General features: G+C 40.1%; 1 non-coding gene across 1 annotated transcript; it reads left to right on the top strand.

The window, feature by feature from the left end:
• Positions 1 to 2,356: 2,356 nt before the first annotated feature.
• Positions 2,357 to 2,429, top strand: TRNAE-UUC (transfer RNA glutamic acid (anticodon UUC)). Its single transcript has one exon. It is a non-coding gene; the product is annotated as a tRNA-Glu (tRNA).
• The last annotated feature ends 6,621 nt before the right edge of the window (positions 2,430 to 9,050 follow it).

Genomic DNA, 9,050 nt, shown 5'->3' with positions numbered 1-9,050 from the left:
ATCAATGACTCAATGCATATGAATTTGAGCAAATTCTGGGAGATGGTGAAGGACAGGGAAGCCTGGTGGGCTGTGGTCCATGGGGTTGCAAAGAGTTGACACGACTTAGCTACTGAACAACAGGACAATCTTGTCTGGAGACTTTTGTTCTGGTGTAATTATTAATACACTTCCCCCAGCTCCCCACCAAAGGTGTTTTGAACAATGAGATTTTATGAGGAGAGTGAAAAAGTTGGCTTAAAACTGAACATTCAGAAAACTACGATCATGGCATCTGGTCCCATCACTTCATGGGAAATCGATGGGGAAGCAACGGAAACAGTGACAGACTTTATTTTTGGGCTCTAAAATCACTGTAGATGGTGACTGCAGTCATGAAATTAAAAGACACTTGCTCCTTAGAAGAAAAGCTATGACCAACCTAGACATCATATTAAAAAGCAGAGACATTACCTTGCCAACAAAGGTCCATCTAGTCAAAGCTATGGTTTTTCCAGTGGTCATGTATGGATGTGAGAGTTGGACTATAAAGAAAGCTGAGCGCCAAAGAATTGATGCTTTTGAACTATGGTGTTGGAGAAGATTCTTGAGAGTCCCTTGGACTGCAAGGAGATCCAACCAGTCCATCCTAAAGGAGATCAGTCCTGAATATTCATTGGAAGGACTGATGCTGAAGCTGAAACTCCAATACTTTGGCCACCTGATGAAAATAACTGACTCTTTAGAAAAGACCCTGGTGCTGGGAATGATTGAAGGTGGGAGGAGAAGGAGACAACAGAGGATGAGATGGTTGGATGGCATCACCAACTCAGTGGACATGAGTTTGAGTAAGCTCTGGGAGCTGGTGATGGACAGGGAAGCCTGGCGTGCTGCAGTCCACGGGGTCACAAAGAGTCGGACATACTGAGCGATTGAACTGAACTGATCCTTGGAGGTTTACATTTACTATTTTTCCTTTGGAATTTCAGAAGTAAACCGGAAATTTCAGGTTTACCTTTAGAACAGGAGTTCTATGGATTGAAATCAGAATTTGAGGGAGACTATGAACTTGGAGAGGAAAAAAATATGCCCTTCAGTTCAGTTCAGATGCCCTTAATATATCTAATTCTAATTGCCCTTCAACTATGAATGTAGATGACAAACCACAGTGGTGTTATTTCTCTTGTGACTTAATTATTAAGAAAATCTACAGATATTTTCATATCTATAGCTATTGCAGATTTGCAAAATATCACTATTCATTGTTATTTCTGAATTAGAAAGATCACATGGACCACAGTCTTCATGTTTAGAGATACTGTGTAGTGTTGCTGGCCAGCTATTGGTCAACTCTATACTTTCATCAAACAAATAATGTAGTCCTAGACCCGTATCCCAGACAGTTATGCTGCTTTACAAGATTAGCCACCTACAATTGTTTGTTGATCAATATGAGGAATTAGTTCTTAAATGTTTGCAAAACTAGACAGTTTAAATAAGAATTCTTCACCCTCTGTAAGGCAGCAAGGCCTTTTGAACAGAGTGCATAAATTCTATTGTCGCCTAAATGGATACTCTTGGAAATCTTGCTGTCACTGCTGGAGTGGATGCTTTATCTCAGGAAGATGAGATGCAAAAGTCTCTGTCAGTTTCTTTGAAAAGACAAATTTGCAAACATCTGGAAACAGTTCAGAAAGTTCTACCCGTTATTTTATATTGATGACATCAAAATTGAACCATGAACTCTTACTCTTTTTTCTTTTTGCTATGAAGTATATTAAGATGATGAGCTAGCCAAAGGGGAATTCATTAGTCTTAGGTTAAAAAAAAAAAAAAAAAAAGACTCCAGTTGGAGTTTAATTCAAAAACCCTTGGAGATTTCAGGTGTTCCTCAACAGAAACTATTCTTGTCTTGTAAAGAAGCTCTACAAGGATTTACATTTATGAATCAGCAGTCTCAATGTCTGTAACAATAACAAAAAATTGACATAAGCTGTTTATCCAACAAGACATGCCTATAGCCTTTTCAAAGCCCTCTCCAGAGATTAATGTCCTTATTCAATCTAGCAACAACAGACTTCCCACTGATACATCTTTACAGATAAATTTATTTTTAATTTGTTTATATTTTGATGTATTTTTGAACTTAATACACTAATAAAAAACACATAGTAATATATTACACATTTGTTTTTCAAAGCTGTTTTGACAGCCACGTCTCAATGTGATTGGTTTCTCTTGTAAATCTGTGTATTTTATCTCTTTGCATTAAAAAAAATCATTCTGAAAGAGATCCCTAACTTGATCAGTTTGCCTCTAGAGTGCCAACAGGGCCCATGATACACCTATAGGGTTAAGTATACTGACTTTGGGGAATTTCCTGGAAGTCCAGTGGTTAGGACTCGGCACTTTCACTGCTGAGGGCCCAGGTTCAATTCCTGGTCAGGGAACTAAGATTGCACAAGCTGCTCAGGGCAGCCAAAAAAATATATATAAGTTCCTGTTGTCTATGGCTTGATCATTTCTGAAAGAAAAAATGGGACTCCTTGTCCAGGCCCACAATCATGGACCATCAAGTTTCCCTGAACTTGTTCCTAAGTAGAATCCAGAGGATTCTAATAAATAATTTAACAAAACAAAGCACCGGCTTTGGAGCTGCATCTCAAGGTAGAAACTTCTAGGAGACACAGTAGGCACAATATCATTTCTTCTCCGTACAGAACCGTGGGGTCTTGCACACGGTTGTAAGGACTGAGGAGCACACTCACTGTGCAGACTTGTGTGTATCATGCCACCAAATGGCTAGAAACCATAAGCACCACAGAGAAATACAGGTAGGTTTCTAAGGATGGTCAGAAGGAAGACTGTTACCAGGGATAGCAGGGAACACATGGAAAAAGTGGTATTCCTGCTGGTTTGGATGGAATTGGTAAAATCTGAATATTTCAAGTGGGGATATTCATGCTAAATTTGTCCATAGGGCATCCAGACCAGAGACCTCAGAGGCACCCTTGAATTCTCCGCCTCACACCTGCATCTGTGATCAAGTCTTGTCCCTTAGGTCTCTTTCCTAATCTTATTTTTATTCCTCCTATTTATCTCCTAGGATACTGCCTGGCTTCATGCTTATTACCAGAACTACTGGAATAGCCTCCTGCCTGGACTTCCATCTCCTTTCTCAAATCCCTTCTACATAGGTTATCCTAACTACAATGAAAATAATGTATTATTTATTTGCAGCAGTAAATTAAAGAAATGTTCAAGTTTTAGTATTTTATATATATGACATTAAGCCCTACATTAAAATGTGGAATATTCACATACCACATGTACATTAACATTGAGAATGCATTGGAGCTGTAGTTATCAATCTTGGCAACACATATAATCATCGTTTATGGATCTGTTTTAAGGTCCTGATGCAGGAGACCTACCCTCGCGGTTCTGACGTAACTCCCATGGAGGCAGAGCCCCTGAACCGCCAGCCCTGTTCCTGTCTGCCTCTCTAGTTTTGACATTTATCTGCTCCCCCTTTTACCCCATCAAATTGCTGATATTCCTCAAATTCCCATGAGGTTCCCAGGACGTCCTACATGGTACACTTATCCTCCTGGTCTAAACACTTTTTTAGAAGTCTCAGCTCACCTTTCTAGGGAGAATTTTCAGTCTTCTCCAGGTAAGATGGCCCACTCTCCTTTTTGCCCCTTCTCTGGTCTGTATGTCCTTGTATCATAGCAATATAATTTGACTTGTGTTCCTCCCTTCCCCTCACTCTTAATGGCACTGGAAAGGGAGCCATCTCCCTTGTGTCATTTTCATAAATATATTTCCAGTGATTTCAAAACCTTGCTTGCACAGCTCCTACTATGTGGAAATACCACAAATAAGCTGGAATAAAATTTATCTTTTTTATCTATATTTGCTGAAGCAAATAAGATACAGTTGCTCAGTACCTTATTTATCAATCTCCTTTTATATTAGTGTAAGTAATACAATCCTGTTTTTCTGTGACAGACATCTTTGTAATAAAACATGTGTGAGAACTCAACTGGGAGTTTTGAGAAATGTATCTTTCTCATTAATTATTTTAAAAATCCCTCTTGGAATCATGACAAACATAGCATGATAAAGTTTCTATTGAAGTGAAATTAAGCCCAGATGTCAATCTTTTATTTCGCTTGGGAGTTTCACAGCAACATACACCAGAGAAGCGGCAGCTGCTGCTTTTACAAGTGGTAGAATCCCCGGGCAGATGGGATCTGCTCAGCTTGGGACCCTTCGGAGGCTGTGGGAGTAGTACATTCTGAGCTCTCATTTGCAATTGTGGGCAAAATTTGCAAAAGGGCTTCTCAGCGAGAAGTCTATATTTGCATACTCAAATTAGACGCATACGAATATGAATGCCTCCAACCTGGTTTTCACATTACTGCATCACCCTCTGGCAACACTGATCTATCTTGAATGATAACCCCTAACTTTGAAAATTGAACCTTAAATTATTTCTCCTATTTCTTTTTGATTTTCGAGTCATTAATCATAGTCTAGAGAAAATCAACTTCTCACTGCATTCTCTTAGATACCCTAAGGATACAGACCCCTCAAATAATTAAACTTAGGGGAAATATTTTTAAATGAATTTATTTCCCAAGTGTAAGTTTTGCTAAATTTTTAAAATCTGAGTCTTATCACTATTAAATTATGTGCTCAGTCGCTCAGTTGTATCTGACTCTTTGCAACCCCGCTCAGTCATATCTGACTCTGAGACCCTGTGAGCTGTATAGCCCGCCAGGGTCCTCTGTCCATGGGATTTTCTGGGCAAGAATACTGGAATGGTTGTCACTTCCTTCTCCAGGGGATCTTCCTGATCCAGGGATCAAATCTGTGTCTCTTGCATCTCCTGCTTGGCAGGCAGATTCTTTACTACTGTGCCACCTGGGAAGCCATATTAAATTATGTAGGAAAGTCATAATGAAAAATCTCAATTATATAAGTATTCTTACTTTCTATGTGCTACTTTAAAAACATGATCAGAAGACCCCCTACATCAGAATAAAATGCAGAATTCCTGTCCTACCACTAATGAGAAATTTGCATTCCTGGTGACTTCTATGAGCCATAAAGTTTGAGAACTACTGCTCTAAGTCATTTTGAAAATTACACACTCCAGATAAAATGGCTCTTTAAATTTCCCTTTTTATAATCTGCTGTGTGCAACTCTGGCTTCTGCTGACATTTTTACTTCTTATGTTGGATTGGCCATATCTGTCCCTCAAGATCTAATATTGATAATCATGGATTTAGTTCCATGTGACCAAAGACAGAATCCAATTATTATCAATCTCATAATTGGCTACTTTTCTTCTCCTTTCCTTTTTTTTTTTGCATTTGACATCTTCAACTTCAAATCTTAGGTTCTTAAAATATGGTTATTCTCTTGTGAAGTCGGTTACAAGTGTTCTTTTAGCTACAGCAAGAACTGTTTTTAAAAGTCCATATTCAATATCATATAATAACCTATAATGAAAAAGAATATAATATATATGTATATATATATATATATAAAGTCTGAATACATATAACTAAGTCTACTGTACACTCAAAATTAACACAACATTGTGAACCAACTATTCAGTTCAGTCACTCAGTCGTCTCCAACTGTTTGCAACCCCATGGACTGCAGCTCGCCAAGGCTTCCCTGTCCATCACCAACTCCCAGAGCTTACTCAAACCCACGTCCATTGAGTCAGTGATGCCATCCAACCATCTCATCCTCTGTTGTCCCCTTCTCCTCCTGCGTTCAATCTTTCCCAGCATCAGGGTCTTTTCAAATGAGTCAGTTCTTCAAATCAGGTGGCCAAAGTATTGAAGTTTCAGCTTCAGCATCAGTCTTTCCAATGAATGTTCAGGACTGATTTCTTTTAGGATGGACTGGTTGGATATCCTTGCAGTCCAAGGGACTCTCCAACACCACAGTTCAAAAGCATCAATACTTCGGCACTCAGCTTTCTTTAGAGTCCAACTCTCACATCCATACATGACCACTGGAAAAACCATAGCCTTGACTAGATGGACCTTTGTTGGCAAAGTCATGTCTCTGCTTTTTAAAATGCTGTCTACATGTTTCAATGTTAATATTTTCATGTCTGTCAAATACCCACCTGAATTCTATTAGAAGACCTTTAGATAATAAAGGCAAATGCCTGAAAGAAGTATGACAGTTGTTTAGTATAGAAATCCTTTACTATTATCACTTTCATAATTTTAATTAATAAGCTTTCTCTTTAATTCCACATATGTGTCTATTGTATATTCACAAAAGTTTCATTTTTATCATCATTGCCAGGTAGTTTACAACAATCGTTACAGGGCTGAGAAGTGTTTGCTGCTGCTGCTGCTACTAAGTCGCTTCAGTCGTGTCCGACTCTGTGCGACCCCGTGGATGGTAGACCACCAGACTCCCCCGTCCCTGGGATTCTCCAGGCAAGAACACTGGAGTGGGTTGCCATTTCCTACTCCAATGCATGAAAGTGAAAAGTGAAAGTGAAAGTGAAGTCGCTCAGTCGTGTCTGACTCTTAGCAACCCCATGGACTGCAGCCTACCAGGCTCCTCATCCATGGGATTTTCCAGGCAAGAGTACTGGAGTGGGGTGCCATTGCTTTCTCCAAGAAGTGTTTAAACGATCACAACTTTATACATAGAGTGTTTCTCTCTTCTCATAAGTGACATGCCTAGAACTACATATTCTCAAAGGAAAAGACTCTTCATAGTCTTATAATTACGTACATTCTCTGAGGAGAAACCAGGGTACGGTTTCCTAGCAAAAGAGCACTCAATAACAACTCAACATTTCCTGCCAAATCCCCTAGGTTGTGGTAATTTTCAAACATTGTATAAAATGACACACATTCCATATATGAGGTGTGATTAAAACATAAGACAAGTCACACATGAAAATATCTCTCATTACTTTGTAATCACACCTCATACATCATCTTAGGGAATCAGTCATAGCATGCAATTTTTTAAACCTTCACCTTATTGCCCACCTACTTCTAATCCAACTTCCCCTCTGGCCACCCCAGGGTGAGAGAAAGTAGACTGCCATCCAAAGACATCTGGTGTGGGATACAGGGCAGAAATCAAACGCCCTCGGTGGGATGTCAGCGGGGATCTGCCGCCACTCAAAGCTCGGCCTGTATGTGGTCTTGAAATGATTCCTGGCTGCTTCACACAGCGGCAGATCTAGGCAAAACTGTGTAGTCAATGAAGCCTGGTCCTCCCCGTGGCCCTCAGCTGCACCGCTGCTCCCCACGGCCGAGGGGCCTCCCCTGAGGCTGGGGCCTCACAGAGAGTTCCTGAGAATCAGTCTTTCCTCTTCCTACTAATCAGCACATAGCCATCTTATGTCCTGTTCCATCATTTGGTGAACAGTTGTCATGTGCTCAGTACAGTGCTTGGTGGGCACAAACTTGGAAAACCATGGCTTGGCTTCATGGAATGTAGCTGGATAAAGCAAATTAACAAATTTATCTGATGTTAAGGTGGTTCAATAAGTTAACTGATGTATTCCAAGGGTTAAGACAGTGCTTGGTGCATAGTAGATGCTCAATACATATTTGCTGAAGCACTTAAAATAGCCTAAGGCTAAGTCTATACTGGGTACAGTGGGAAAGTTATGGTTCAAGGAACATATCGTAAAAAGATGACACCTGAGCTAAGTCTGAAAAGGATGAATAAGATACTGAAGATAAGATAGGTTGAAAAGGCAGTTTTGAGCACAGGGAAGAGTATGAGCAAGGCATGGGGATTTTACACAACACAGAGTGTGCAAGGACACTTTAACAATTGCGTATTAGAAGACTTTAAGGTACGAAGCAAGGAGTAGTAGCAAATGAGACTAGGGAGGTAAACAGAGTGAAGCTATATAATATCTTACATGCCACACTACAACAAAGTTTATATTTGATTTGTAATCGACAGAGTTGCCTGAAATGCAGGAGACTAGGGTTCAATCCCTGGGTTGGGAAGGTCCCCTGGAGAAGGGAATGGTTTCCCACTCCAGTATACTTGCCTGGAAAATCCCATGGACAGAGGAGCCTGGTGGGCTACAGTCCATGGGGTCGCAAAGAGTTGGACATAACTGAGTGACTAAACGTGCACACATACAGTAGGAAGTCAGGGTCATATTTGTTTTTTAATATCTCCTATTGTAAGTTACAGGAATAGATTGCAGGAAGGCTCCTCTGTCCATGGGATTCTCCAGGCAAGAATACTGGAGTGGGTTGCCATTTCCTTCTCCAGGGGATCTTCCCAACCCAGGGATTGAACCCATGTCTCCTGTGTATCTCCTGAAGTACAGTCAGATTCTTTACCACTGAACCACTGGAGGAGCCAACAAGCCTTTATATGTCAAAAACGTTTCCTCTCAGGTAAAATACAGACATTTTCTTAGTTTTGGGGAAGCTCAGAACTGAATGCTTGCTTACTATTGTACAGGTGAGTTAGAATGATCAGTGGTAAGGTTATTGCAGCTACTCCTTATAGTTTCAATATATATTTTTTAATTTTTACATTTTTTGTTGAGATAACTTACCTAATAAAATGCACAGATAGGGACTTTCCTGGTGGTCCAGTGGTTAAGAATCCTCAGGGGATTCTTCAATGCAGGGGATGTGGGCTCAGTCCCTGGTCCGGAAACTCAGATCCCACATGCCACAGGGCAGCTAGAGCCTGTGCTGCAACCAGGGAAAGCCCACGCACCACAATGAGGAGACTGTGAGCCACAGCAATGACCAGCCAAGCCAGAATGTTTTTTAAAAGGGGGAAAAAAATCTGTTCTTTAAAAAGAAAAGAAAATGCACAGATACTAAGTATATAGTTTGATGAGTTTTGAAAACTGTATACACCCATGTAACACAACCCAAGTTAAGATCTAGAATATATGGTCAACCACTTGTAAAAGAATGAAACTAGAACACTTCCTAACACCATACACAAAAATAAACTTAAAATGGATTAAAGATCTAAATGTAAGACCAGAAACTATAAAACTCCTAGAGGAGAACATAGG

The sequence above is a fragment of the Bos mutus genome, chromosome 17 (assembly GCF_027580195.1).
Source record: "Bos mutus isolate GX-2022 chromosome 17, NWIPB_WYAK_1.1, whole genome shotgun sequence".
NCBI lineage: Eukaryota > Metazoa > Chordata > Mammalia > Artiodactyla > Bovidae > Bos > Bos mutus.
Note: the sequence above shows the minus strand (reverse complement) of the source record. Positions and strands in the feature narration are given on the sequence as shown.